Source organism: Acipenser ruthenus, chromosome 6, assembly GCF_902713425.1.
Source record: "Acipenser ruthenus chromosome 6, fAciRut3.2 maternal haplotype, whole genome shotgun sequence".
Taxonomy (NCBI): Eukaryota; Metazoa; Chordata; class Actinopteri; order Acipenseriformes; family Acipenseridae; genus Acipenser; species Acipenser ruthenus.
In genome coordinates this window covers 33,764,744-33,780,146 of record NC_081194.1, presented here as the reverse complement: position 1 = coordinate 33,780,146, position 15,403 = coordinate 33,764,744, and the positions used below count along the sequence as shown (strand labels likewise).

Below are 15,403 nucleotides of genomic sequence, written 5' to 3'. Positions count from 1 at the left end.
CTGAGTGACCAGCATTTGAATGACTCCATCAGGGTTGCGCTTTCTAATTACAAGACAGATTATGCTAGGCTGGTAGACAGAATTCTACGTCAAGTCTCACATTGAAATCTAGGTAAGAATAATATTTTTCTTTAGTTTTAGCTTGGAGTTCTTTGAGGAGTGGCTCACAAATGTTTTTGCAAATCAGAAGTAGCTCTTCAAAGTAAAAAGGTTGGAGACCCCTGATTTAGATTATCCTGCTACACTTTTCTGATGGTGACTGCATTTCTCCTTCCGCTGGACATCATTCAACTCAAATTCCAAGCAAAAAAATTCTCAAAGAAATCTGTTTGTGCTACTGATTCTCCTCCATCCGACAACGTCGCTGACCCTTATCCCTTTGCCACCGCTGAACCTGCTGCCTCAACCTCCACTTATCCCACAATACTTGTTCCCGCTGTCCCAGTAATTCATGCTCCTGTTGCTTCTAAGCATCCCCACCACTCTAAATGCCATCAACGCTTGTATGACTCTCCAGATCTGCTTTTCTTCAAAGACTGGCCCACGACAACCTGCTGAAAGCTCTTTTTAAAAAAGAAATTTTGATTCCAGCAGGGAGCATGGGATCTCTTTATTTACTTTGTACTACCAACCCATCTGAGCCAAGCTTCTTTCCTCCACACACATCAGTTCAGCAAACCAGGCTTGTCAGCGGATGCCCCTCCCCCGCCGTGCAGGCTCCACAGGCTCTTGATTCCGCTGCCTCTCATTCAGCTCCACAGCCAGCTGTTCTACGTGATCCGAATTGCGTCTCCAAATATATCAAACATCTTATTCAACCTCTCAATGCTACTGTTTCTTCAGTCTTACTACCTGGATGCAGGATATCAGGATTACTCGCTTGGAGCCAGCAGCCCTCCAGCATTAGTCATTCCAATAGTGTCTGTCACTTCTGCTGTGCCTGCTGCTGCTGAGCTGCCAATCTTCATGCTTGTGACTGCTTCTAGAGCTGGCTTCTCCTCCGCTTCAGTTGTTCACAGGTCTCAATTCTTATTTCTTATGGCCTCCGTGCAAACGGCTGTGGTGTATGCACTTCCACTGCCTCCCCACAGTCACTCCTATCCATTCTTCAGCCGTGCCTACTTCTTCAGTTCTCAAAGACATGCATGGTAGACCCATTACATTCTCCAGTGGGAAACAGTTGTGCAATAACTTCAATTCTTCATTCTACTCAAACAAAAAATTTGCAGTTTCTGCGGCAAAACCCACTTATGTTCCATCTGCCATGTCAATGTTCCATCTAAATGTCAATCAATCCTCCTCATAGCTTCTAATTCCATCAACATCCCTGTCTTATTTGAGGCTGTCCAAAACCATCCTGATCGTAATTTTGTTTCCTACCTTATTTCCAGGCTTTCCAATAGATTTTATACTGGATTAAAATTCATCCCAACCTCCCTATATTGTAAAAAACATTCAATCTGCGTTAAAGGAACCAGAAGTTATCGACCGCCTCATCACTTCTGAGATTTTTAAGGGCTCCATGGACAGCCGCTTTCCCACCACACCCTTCCCTCAATTCCGAATCAGCCCTATCGGTGTCGCCACTAGAAATGTCAGGCAAGAAGCGCCTCTTCATTGACCTGTCAGCCCCTTGTGGTTCTTCCATCAGCAGCATCCTGGTTAGCCAAAGTAGACATTTCCAATGCTTTCAAAGTGATGCCTATACACCCTTCTCTCCATTAGCTCTTCGGTATCTGTTGGCAGGGACAATTTTACTTGCCACTCAACTGATTTTCAGATGCAGCCCTAAGATATTCGATTCCCTCTCCAAAGCTCTGCTAGATTTTACTCAGCATTCACCGTGTCCCCTTTCTGCTACACTTACTGGATGTCTTTCTCATTATTTCTCCTCCCTTTCTCTGTTTTACGATGACTTCATTTCATAGTCATGAAGTCATCATAAATACTGATGCTTATCTCACTTCATACTGATGCTTCTTTCAATGGTTTCCTTACCAATGGTTCTCCAGTGCTTGGCCTCAGGAAATCCAATCTCTTTCCCTACAGCATAAACCCACAGCCCTCCAGCTATTTCCTATAGTCATCACAGCCTTTGGGGCCTACTCTGTCAAAAAAAAAATCCATCTTATTCTTCTGGGACAATCAATCCACCATACATGTTATTAACCCTTTGCGGTCCTATGTCAGACCTGGTCCGACATTACAATTTTCCCTTTCCGGTCCAATGTCGGACCCTGTCCGACATCATTAAAAAAGCCGTAAAAAACAGGTCTCTCGTCATTTTTTCTCCGGAAAAAGCCGAGAAAACCATTCAATGGCCGTGAGACCGATAGGAGTGAGGCCGAGAGAAGCCAAAAAAAAGGGGTGTATCTGAGAAATACAGATAGCCCCGGCACCACAGAGATAACACGGACAAAAAACAAACAAGATAGCTGCTTCTGCATCCAGTGCACAAAGAATATCACAAATCCAACACTTTCCAGGTATCACTAATAACACTGCTGATGTTCTTTCTCACCTACAGATCCCCCGGTTCAGACATCTGGGTCCCTCAGCTCATCTTACCTCCCCCTGCCTGTTCCTCCATTCAAAGATCTGATAGTCAACGGAATTCTTCTCTTCGCAATCTCCTCGATTCCGTTCAAGATGATATGGCTGCTGCCCTTGCTCCATTATTATTATTATTATTATTATTATTATTATTATTATTATTATTATTATTATTATTATTATTATTATCAGGGATTCAGAATGGAACGGGAATGGGAACTGGAATGATAAATGGAAAAAAAGGAAATTTTTCATTTTTTCATGGAACAGAAACAAAAAATGAATTGGAACGAAAACGATATTCAAAATTTCGTTTATCAGTTAATAATGTATTTTTTGTTGTTCCCTTTCAGTCTGTTCTCTCTGTCTCTTTCCATTGTTTTCAAACATACAATCATTTGATAAAAGTGCTCTTCCCATGGTCTTACACCTCAGTGGTCAGCGACAAAACATTACATCACAGCCAGCTAACGAAATTCAGTATTACATTTAGCTTGTTTTTTTTTGGAGCAGCCAGCAACGAATCAAATAGCACTATATTTAATTTGCCTTCAGTTCAGGCTTCCATCTTCCAGAGCCACGTTACGTGATCGCTCAGAATAACAGGTACTGTTATTAACTTATTATTAAGTTATGTACACAGAAAACAAGCTGTAAAAATGTGTGTGGTTAGTGAAGTGCTTTGTTAATAAATGGAGGTTTGCTAGTTATATTCCTGGATATTAAGAGTTATGATAACAATGTTCCCCTTGGTGCTTAATAATAGTGTTCATACATAAGGCTACGATTTTGTCACTGACATCACGGAAATTGTAAATATCGTGAATTTGAAAAAATGTCAGTGAAATCTTGAAAATGGATATGTGGAGGAGTGTCCCACCCCTATATATATGTGCGCTGTTTCTTATTGTTTGTATTATTATTATTTGTATTATTATTGTTTGCAGCGCGGACGAAACGTCACTGCCATTATGTGTTTTGTATTTTTTATTTTAAATACCTCGTGAGAATGCGTGACTGTCACCTACTGATTGTTTAACTAGCTGACAGTCACGCAGACTTGGCAGACCCGTGCAGAATGTGACCGAGGGATAATATAATAATTGATAGTAAGTTAGTCCCTCGGTCACAAATTATAAAAGATCTGCCATTTGGCTGCACTCAGGGAAGGGTTCCGAGTGGAGAATGAGTGTGGAGAGGAGGGAATAGAAAAACTAGTCTAGAGTAAACAATTGCTATAGGTGCTGGCTAAAAACCAGCACGATACTTGTTTGTTTCTGTTTGTTTGTGCCCCTTTTGTTTTGTGCTTGTTTAAATATTTTGTTTGATTATTATTTAATAATATACTGAGCGCCGTAGCGCCTCAGTTTCTCAGTTTCTTCCGCTACTTCCTGAGTCTGTGTTTCTGGTCCTCCTACTTACTTCCGTCTCACCATCACTGCTGATATTCTCTTGCTCCTCATCACAATCCTCCACAAGGCTGTTTTTCACCTTTCAATAATCTAGTCATGGAATCTCTGCCTTTCTACCTTATTTATTTTTCTCCGCTGTTCTGAATTCAATATCTCCTCTCCTTTCAGTTTTCCCTACCTGGGCCTTCGTTCCTGCGACCTCTCTCTAGTCCCTCACTCTTACTATCTCCTCCTTCTTGGCATTTCCAAAACAGACCAGCTCCGCCAGGGTCAGTTCGTGCAGCTGTGAACTCAACTCTCCTCTTTGTCCTTTGTCCCTGTCCCTATGTCTTTCCTGTCAGAACCCCTCCAACCGCTCTGATCCTCTGTTCATCAATGGTAACTGTGCTATCATAATACAAACTGTTTTTCTACTCATTTTTCCTCTTGTGTTGCAAAAGCTGGTCTCCCCCTCAATTCTATTCCCCTCATTCCTTTCGTACGGGTGTGGCAACCTCAGCAGCCAAAGCTAATGCCAACTAGTACCTAATCAAAAAATTGGGCCACTGGTCTTCCAACCCTGATATCTATTTGGCCAAACAGAATATTGCTAGTATGCCCTGAGTGTGGACCATCTCTCTGCCAAGACCACCAGAGGTTTCCTCCCTCTCCGTTGAGCAGTGAGATTAGTCCTTGAACGTGTATATATATATATATAGATATAGATACATATAGATATAGATATATATATAGGCTTGCTACTTTTCAATTTTAATCGGTAAAGCTCATTAAACATCGAATTCCCCAAAAATATGAGTTCAACTGAAATAAATTTATATAAGATAAATGTCGATAAAACCACTCGCTATTTTTTTTCTTACCAAAAATAATAATTTAAGAAATCATCTCGTCTGTGTAGGTTTTATACTTGCTGTCAGAGGTCGCTGTCAGTCAAATCAGTGGTTCCTTAATAGGCTAGTGTAGTTTCACCGTCAGTCATGTCACCCTGTTCTGACAGATCTCGTTGGCTGAAGCAGTGCTAGAATGCTCTCATTCGTTTAAATGACTGTCAATCATCAGACCGCCTGTGCACATTCATTTGCCAGCTATAGCCTGTCATTCAAAGCACCTACTTTGAAATTAGCGGGTTAAGGTGTAGATAAGCGTTTGCTATTATAGGTATATACGGTGACAGTTATTAGTTTGATTTGAAAATGGGGCGCAAGAGGAAAACACTTAATGAGTATTGTGCACAATACCCTGATCGACGGCAGAAGTCTCCGCGGCAGGACGAAGCGGGCCAGTCTGCCTTGCCTCCAGTGAGTCCAGCTGTGCTTAAGGAGAGGGGCGGAGCTCGGAATAAGTGCAAGTTAGTTCTATTCAACTCTCTAATGTTTTGTTCTGTCTGTGCATATTGTTTTTACCTGTAAATGGGTGCGATAAAAGTCTGTGTAATACACTTTATATGCTGCGTTTTTTACAGTTTATTTGAGACATTTTTTAAATTTGTGTAGGATCTATATCTACAAGGTATAGCTTCGCTGTGACCAAATGTTATTTCAATTAGAATGTTGGTAACCATGGTTTTGTTGCATGTAGAATATGATAAAGGGGTTTCTCTAAATGAGATGTTTATCAATGCCATAAAAAGGCTTTTTTTTTTTTTTTTTTAAAGAATAAAGGTCGATTTCACCCATGCTCTGCTTGAATTGAAAAAAAACTTTTAATTCTTTAAAAAAAAATGTCGATTTGGCAAAAAAATAAATAAACTAATAGTAGCAAGCATATACAGATGTGCTCAAATTTGTTGGTACCCTTACAGCTCATTGAAATAATGCTTCATTCCTCCTGAAAAGTGATGAAATTAAAAGCTATTTTATCATGTATACTTGCATGCCTTTGGTATGTCATAGAATAAAGCAAAGAAGCTGTGAAAAGAGATGAATTATTGCTTATTCTACAAAGATATTCTAAAATGGCCTGGACACATTTGTTGGTACCCCTTAGAAAAGATAATAAATAATTGGATTATAGTGATATTTCAAACTAATTAGTTTCTTTAATTAGTATCACACATGTCTCCAATCTTGTAATCAGTCATTCAGCCTATTTAAATGGAGAAAAGTAGTCACTGTGCTGTTTGGTATCATTGTGTGCACCACACTGAACATGGACCAGAGAAAACAAAGGAGAGAGTTGTCTGAGGAGATCAGAAAGAAAATAATAGACAAGCATGGTAAAGGTAAAGGCTACAAGACCATCTCCAAGCAGCTTGATGTTCCTGTGACAACAGTTGCAAATATTATTAAGAAGTTTAATGTCCATGGAACTGTAGCCAAACTCCCTGGGTGCGGCCGCAAGAGGAAAATCGACCCCAGATTGAACAGAAGGATAGTGCGAATGGTAGAAAAAGAACCAAGGATAACTTCCAAAGAGATACAAGCTGAACTCCAAGGTGAAGGTACGTCAGTTTCTGATCGCACCAACCGTCGCTTTTTGAGCGAAAGTGGGCTCCATGGAAGAAGATCCAGAAGGACTCCACTTTTGACAGAAAAACATAAAAAAGCCAGACTGGAATTTGCTAAAATGCATATTGACAAGCCACAATCCTTGTGGGAGAATGTCCTTTGGACAGATAAGTCAAAACTGGAGCTTTTTGGCAAGTCACATCAGCTCTATGTTCACAGATGAAAAAATGAAGCTTTCAATGAAAAGAACACCATACCTACAGTGAAACATGGAGGAGGCTCGGTTATGTTTTGGGGCTGCTTTGCTGCACCTGGCACAGGGTGCCTTGAATCTGTGCAGGGCACAATGAAATCTCAAGACTATCAAGGCATTCTGGAGCGAAACGTACTGCCCAGTGTCAGAAAGCTCTGTCTCAGTCGCAGGTCATGGGTCCTCCAACAGGATAATGACCCAAAACACACAGCTAAAAGCACCCAAGAATGGATAAGAACGAAACATTGGACTATTCTGAAGTGGCCTTCAATGAGTCCTGATCTGAATCCTATCGAACATCTATGGAAAGAGCTGAAACTTGCAGTCTGGAGAAGGCACCCATCAAACCTGAGACAGCTGGAGCAGTTTGCTCAGGAAGAGTGGGCCAAACTACCTGTTAACAGGTGCAGAAGTCTCATTGAAAGCTACAGAAAACGTTTGATTGCAGTGATTGCCTCTAAAGGTTGTGCAACAAAATATTAGGTTAGCGGTCCCATCATTTTTGTCCAATACATTTTCATTTGTTTTCTTATTTACAATATTATGTTGAATAAAAAATCAAAAGCAAAGTCTGATTTCTATTAAATATGGAATAAACAATGGTGGATGCCAATTACTTTTGTCAGTTTCAAGTTATTTCAGAGAAAATTGTGCATTCTTCATTTTTTGTGGAGGGGTACCAACAAATTTGAGCATGTCTGTATATATATATATATATTTATTATTATTATATATATATATATATATATATATATATATATATATATATATATATATATATAAATTGTATTATTGATTGTTACTAATGATTGTTACTACAAGGATGCAAATCAAACTATTTTGTGTAAAATTAAAAAAAGGATGAGGTAATAAAAATAGATAATCCAAACATTTTAAGTTTTTATAAAATTGTATTTCTTTTTTTCTGAAGAAAATGAAATTGTGGGTTAACAAGCATTTATATAATTAAAAACATGACTTCTATTATTTTACTTTTCTATAAGCTTTACTTGGCTGTGCATCTTTGGTTTATTGTAAGGCCACGTGTTAATTTCTCCTCAATTATTTTAAATCCTCAAAACAATTTTATTAGGGGAACAGAAATTGCAAAACAGGGGTGTCATTTTTTTATTGTCACATAACACATTTAAACAACACCTGGCTAAAGAACAAGGAATTTCCACAGTATTTGTTTTACTTTATTTAAAAATAAGCTTTTTTGTGCCAGAAAGTGCAAGAAACTTGATCAAGCGCCAAGCCTTTTTCACAGTAGTTTGGATTTAATTTGAACATGTTCTTACATCTCTATATTGGATGTTTATTGTGTGATGCTTCTGTTTAGGCACAGTTCCAAAGTATATATATTTTATTTTTTTACTTATTGAGCCAATGATTTTTACCCCAGTTTTCTCCTCAATTTGGAATCACCAATTGTTATTTTATTAATCTAGGTTCACCGCTGCAACCCCCCAGTGACTTGGGAAACGGCAGCTGACACACGTGTCCTCCGAAACTTGTCCCTGCCTAGCCATCTTTTTTCAAACTGCAGACCCACAGCGAAGCCATCAGACCTATAGTGAATGGCTCCACAGCAGACCCGCAGGCGCCCTATCAGCCACAGGAGTCGCTGGTGCGCAGTGAACCATGGATTGCCCTGCCGACCTAAACCCTCTCTACCCGGGCAGCACATGGCCAATTGTGCTCTGCCCCCTAGGAACTCCCGGTCACGGTCAGCAATGACATAGCCTGGATTCGAACGCTCAGTCTCCAGGCTATAGGGTGCATCATGCAGTCCACACAGAGCATCTTTCCTGGATGCACAACTCAAGAGCCCCAAAGTATAATTTCTTAAAGCACCAGCTGTTCATTTTATGGTGAGTTACTTCAATTGCATATAATCTTTTAAGCTGATCAGCATTAACATAATGACAGGAATTTGTTTTTTACTTCCTGTTATAAGTTTCCATGGATACGACAATTTGTTACCTATAATACCCACAGATTTAAGCAAAGGATTAGGCATTGTACTTCTTGCGCTACAGAAACAGAAAAAAAATCAGTGTTTGTTGAACTTGGACTTGTGTTGCTTTTTATCCAAAGTATTTAGACTTAATCATAAATATTTAAGTTTCTAAAGCCCAGGACACAATTCCCTTGCATTGACTAGCGTGCTATACCCACTGGCAAGTCTCAAAGTCAGCAACCAATGAGTTAACCGTGTTAGGTCGACATGCATGCATGTCGACCTAAATATATATATATATATATATATATATATATATATATATATATATATATATATACATATATATATATATATATATATATATATATATATATATATATATATATATATGCACACACACCCACACAAAGTATTCCATTGGTTTGTATACATGTCTGTAACAACATCTTTTGAAAACAAACACGGGCAGCCCCATACACATTGTACTTTTTAACTGTTAGACATAATATTTACGGAGTACTTAAAAACTACTGCTATAATCATGCTGCATGATTCATTTATTATTAATAGTGCTATAATTAAATTATACCAAATCACATTTTTATTTACAACCAAGGGAAAACATAATACATGTTTTTGCTGACATTAAGCATTTGGGTGACACAGTATACTGTATGTTCCCTTCATTGTAAATACAAACGTGATTTGGTATAATTTAATTATAACGCTATTAATAAATTAATCATGCAGCATGGTTATTGCTGCAGTTTTTAAATATTAAGTAAATATTTCATCTAATAGTTAAAAAGTATAATGCTTATGGAGGTGTCGGCTTGTTTTCAAAAGATGTCGGCAGAAAGAATACATGCATGTCTCCAGTTATATGCAGTTCATTCATATGGCACAAATAGAAAAGGAAAACAGTCTCCCCTAACTGACATTTCATACATTCAGACTTTAAACTCTTAATAATGTATGTTTTTGGCAACTTGGATTTCTTCTTGCCTCTTTCTGGACTCTCATTTTCAGGATATGAAGAAGACAGACTCGTGTGTTTCTGTGTTTATAAACATTGTCCCGCAGGATCACGTGAGTGCTTCAGGGTTTCTTCATGCTCACAGCCTTTTTCTCATCTGTTTGGTAGCCTTAAAATCCATTTCTTGAACAACGTCTGGCAAATTTTCTGCCTTTGAGTTACAGCTAAATCTTGCATAGAGTAGACTTTCTCTGTCTTACTGTGCTTTATTCCAGTGTGTCTCTGGATCACCCATAAATTATACAATTCTGGCGGTTGACGTTTCTTAAATTTTACTAAACGTAAGTAAACATAAAAGCCCTTTTATGAACCTATTGCTAGAGTACATACTAAAAATAAAGACAAAAAAAAAAACACAACTTGTAGCCTATGCGTCACTTATACCGCAGAACTGACAGTTGCTCTATCAGGATGAACTGATTAAACAAATCATTGCTGGGATTCTGATTCTATCTTAACTATTAAAATTATTATTTATTTGTTAAATAGAGGATAGGATATGGAATGTGACATTAATGTTTCTGCATGACTGTGACAGAAATATAAATTCTGGTTGTAAATCTCCCTCCCGACCTGTGAGACCAAGGGGTCATGCATGATAGCATAAAGGGGCCGGAGAATCGTAAATCTTCCTTCACTTGGTTTATGTGAGAAGCTGGAAGGACCGTGTGAGACGCAGAGAAAGTGTACTGAAAAATATTTGTGAGTGTTTTGTTTGTTTGCTCTTGTCTGTTTAGTAACTGTCTGTGTTTTTGTTATCACTAGATGGCTAAACATGAATCCGGAGCTGTCGCCAAGGGCCAGCACAAAACCGGATCAACACTGCACTAAAACTGTCACGAACTATAATAAATTGTTATCACCCACTACGAGCACTACTGCACGCACCAGGATGGGTGATTGTGGCAAGTATTATTGTGGGGCAGATAACTTGTCTTTATTATTTAGGGCTGCAATCCCTGTTTTCTCTGTGTTTTACATATTGCTGTTTATTACCGGGGCTTATTATTTGGTCACCAGATCCAGATTATAAACCAAAATAAATCTTTCCAATCTGGATTACAATTGTCTGTGATTATTCCTGCACTGTATCACCTCTGCACCAGTTCACAATCAGCAGCCACTTTACCACAATGACAAAATAGCCCATAAAATGTTTTTCCTTTTGTATTCTGGGCTAGACCTACTATTTATGTAAAGTGTTTCTTTAGAGCTGTTTATATGAAAAATGTCAGATACTGTATTTGTAAAATAAAGGTGCTGTCCAGGCTTAGGTATTTGTCATGCCTATTGAACCAAAAATAATCACATGTAAATTATTTAAACCACCATAAATAGCCATTTAGTTTAAATACGATGTGGAATTTCCTAATCTACACTGCACTACTTTAGTGGAAACTAATCTTTAGGTAGATAATAATACAGTCAAGAAAGTCGCTTCAGTTTATGCACACAATACCGATTATGTGTAAAACAACCTGTGCATTGTAAGCGTCTAATTCTAAGAAATATTTGTAAAACGAGAATGTCAAAAAAAGCCTTAGTTCATAATTGCAAAATATTGACTGAAACTAGGGCTGTCAAGCGATTAACAAAATGAGTTGTGATTAATCTTGAGATTAAATCGCATATTTAATTGATACAATTACTGCATCCATCTCATTTAAGTTTGTTTTATTACTGGTGCTATTATTATTATTATTATTATTATTATTATTATTATTATTATTATTATTATTATTATTACTCACCTTACTGCATTTACAATTATCAGTTTCCTTTACAGTTTCCTTTACTCATAAACTGATGTTTTTCATTGCCATTTAAATAATAATAATTATTATTTTTAATTCTCTTTTATTAATACTTGAAATTGCCTAAATAAAACAAAGATTCACTAAGTAATAATTATATCCTCCATAATTAAATAAATAAATGTGGTTATTGAAATAAGACACAGCTACAATGTTAACGGGTCTGCAGTCAGTAGCTATCCAACAGCTCTGATTATAGTAACATACTTAGCTTGATTCATGGGTTTGCAGTTGAAACTGACAGGTTTCATTTGTTGTATTGTTGTGTGCAGCTCAAAAACTACTAGAAAGTGTATTTTAAGAAGTGAAAGCATGTTTATCATTCAGGTGGTACAGTAGATTAGATGCACTTCTGTGATACAGGAACTCACTTTGACAGTAGATACAAGTACCGGTAACCCTTTTTCTATTATTTGTTTATTTAGCAGACGCCTTTATCCAAGGCGACTTACAGAGACTCAGGTGTGTGAACTATGCATCAGCTGCAGAGTCACTTACAATTACGTCTCACCCGAAAGACGGAGCAGAAGGAGGTTAAGTGACTTGTTCAGGGTCACACAATGAGTCAGTGGCTGAGCCGGGATTTGAACTGGGGACCTTCTGGTTACAAGCCCTTTTCTTTAACCACTGGACCACACAGCCTCCTAACCTATCCAATGAACTGTCAGAAAGTTTTAAAAAAGTCCTTCAGTTTGAGTGCTTTGCTACATAATGCGGTTCCGTTTTATATTCAAATGAAGACTACACTCATTCAATCCTGGCTTGCACTAGACTGGTGCCACAGGAAATCAATTACGGTATGCTAAGAAGGAAAAGACAGGAGTGCGATTAACGTGCGTTAAAAAAATTAAAGTGAATCTCCCAAAAAATAAACGTGTTAATTGCAGAAGTTAACTGCTATTAATTGAGAGTCCTAACTGAAACATTATATCACTGGTATCAGGCTCCCAATCAACACCCATTAATGTGGTCTAGATCCAGCATCCACAGAAATCTGCAAAGGGTTTAAAGAGACTGCAGGCAGGTTTATTCGGCATAGTTCTGGTGAAGTTCCACAGAAACCTCACTTTAAAAGTTAACAAATTCATGGAACTCCATTTAGATTTAAATAGAACATAAAAATATATGTTAATTTCTGCAGTATTTCCATAATTCTGTAGTAGATATGTAACAGGGCAGAGGCAGGGTGCGAACCGGTAACCCTGCACACCTCAAGCAAGCATCTAAACTACTATGCAAAAAACTGCTGTGCATTACACAACACTGCCTTAACATATTTCTCCATGGAGATATGCATTCCCTGCAGAGGCAATTTGAGGTACGACAGATTGCAGTATGCGCCAGATTAATGCACCAAATGATTTTTCTGCTGTTATGTCAGGCTCCTTTGGTTCTGAGGTAGTTTAAGATTAATTATGAAACTGGAATGTATGTATATGTAATTTGTAATTCTACAAACGTACAGACTTGTATGTAAAATAAAAATTGCACTGTGAAAAGAGGATAAATAAGCCTATAGTGAAACTAAACTGGTTACCAAAGGGACTGGGTGGAGACTAATTCAAGGGGCTTCTGTCATAAATAATAAACAAAAATACAAAAAAATTCTGGAGTGTACTGGCTGGTAAAAGCAGGTGTTGTTCACATCAATCAGTTTTAAACGTAATGTAAGGTCATGATCACATGTTCGACCGTTATTACAGAACCACCCTGGGCTGGAGCTTGTTCACACCTGTAAGAAGCCCGAGGACTCAAAAAACTAAAGGGATACTTACAGTCATGCTGACATAAGTTTTGGTCCAAGGTGCAATTAAGGACACACCTTGACTGTAATGAAATATAACTGTAATGAAACAACAATTGTTTTCAAGTTTACACTTAAATCCAATGCTTTTTTTTTTCTTTTTGTTGTTTACATTCACCAAAATAAATTCCAGGAGTTGGGAAACCTCTGCTTGCCACTACAGTAATGCAAAGCTGGATCCATTCTGAGATTATTTTGTTGGCCAAAACTGTACAGCAACCAAATCTTGTAACTTAAAGGTGAATGAAATCTAACTTTTTTTGCAACACAGTTGCATTTTGTACACAACAGATTTAAAGTAGTGGGGTTCTGAAATATATAGCATTACACGGTCCCATGTGTTGCTATAACTGTTTAAATAACATACCTGTAATTTTTCTTTTCATTGTTAACATCCTGACAACTTTTTACACTTATAACTTTAAAGTCTGTTTCAAAGACCTTTCCAAAATGTCTGCTCTAGTGCACTGATAATGTAAGGATTATTGCCCACATTGTCAAACAGTAGTAACGATCCATGGTGTGTATGGAACAGAAAAGCCGGAGCACTTGTTCATATGTTTTTTTATCGCATTTTGTGCAATGATTTACAGGACAGATCTGAAACCCCAGTGCACTAAAGCGGAGATTTTGAAAAAAGCTTGTACTGATGGCTGGAGAGCTGTTAGTTATTGTCATGGTAGATATCAAACCCTTTTTATCCACGCCCTTTATCCTTCGTTTGTTTGGTTTCGTAACCCACATTATGAGGTTGTGTCGTTGTTTGTCTCTTACCTTCACATTATGGATTTGTCTTCTCCAGTCGTAGACCCAGTTCCAGGACTCGGCAGGAAACATCATCTATCACGAAATCCATTTTACAAGCGCCACTCTGTTGCCGACCATCCAGAAAACTCCATGCTCAATTTCACGAAGGTAGAAACGTAAATGTAGTCATATTGTTACTTTTTCCTCAAATTATGACACCCAGTCTGGACTGTGGCTCCTCATTTGTTAAAAAGTCAGCTCTTTCAGAATTGATTCCATTAATCCATATAGACAGCTCTGTAATGTGCCGTCAGGAATGCATCAATGTTTTTCTATGGGTCCTTTCTGAATATTTATTAAACTAGCATCTAATTTATTAAAGTAGCCATCAATATTCCAGAACAGTTTCAGGAATATCAAACTATATATATAGACATTAGATTTGGCAATACATTAGATTTGGTCACACTGCTAACTGAATCAAGTGCGATCACAATTACAACCTATCAATAGGGTGGTCATCGTAGCTACCTTGGAGCTGTCAGACATGGACCCACACAAACATGCTGAATGCTTTGGGACGGCCGCTTAGCAAAAAAAAAAAAAAAAAAAACAATTATATTGAGGTACATGTATGTTTTGCGATAATCAATGCTGGGACGATCTTGCATCGATTTCCGGACTGCTGCAAAGGCGATGCATGCACTCCGTCCCTCTCGTGGGGATGGCTGTTGTTTTCATCAGAGTTGAAGTTACTGTTATTTCATGAAATAATCCACAAATGTGAAATCTGGAAATAGAATCTACAGATAGTCTAAGTGGCAGCTGCAGACTGTGGTAGCACATACTGTATATAAAACATTGCCATTGGACACACATTCCATTACAACAAGTCTGATATATTTTTTTATCCGTATTCTCTGGTAATCTGGGTAAATGGGGTCACATGCCTGTGACAATAAATGGTTATTATGGCATTGCAGTGTTACTCTGTTGCTTATAATACTAGTTAGCATATGCAATTTAGTATCGTTTAGCTTGCCGTTTGTTAAATTGTAAAAAATTAAAAAAGTGACGTGCTGTCTTGTGCAGTAAGAGATGTATGCTGCCAGGAGGTTGCTGTATTTTCTTCACTGCAAGCGCCACCATGTAGAGCGATCAGCAGCAGTCATTTTCAAAGCTATCTATACCACCCAGCAAATAAACAGTGTCATTTTCATCATACAGTGATGCTCATTCTCGTTCCATACGCTTGCTTTCTCTAAATGTCACACAGTCCATTTTTTAAGATCAACAAACAATTCAAACAGTAACTTCTTCGTCACCCGGACATTCAATTTTGTCATTTGCATTATTTCTCAAGGTAGAACA

General features: G+C 38.0%; 1 long non-coding RNA gene across 1 annotated transcript; it reads left to right on the top strand.

The window, feature by feature from the left end:
• Nucleotides 1–8,512: 8,512 nt before the first annotated feature.
• LOC131737371 (uncharacterized) lies at nt 8,513–10,607 on the top strand. The gene is made up of 3 exons (XR_009328989.1): nt 8,513–8,539; nt 9,661–9,720; nt 10,433–10,607. It is a non-coding gene; the product is annotated as an uncharacterized LOC131737371 (long non-coding RNA).
• Nucleotides 10,608–15,403: the final 4,796 nt, after the last annotated feature.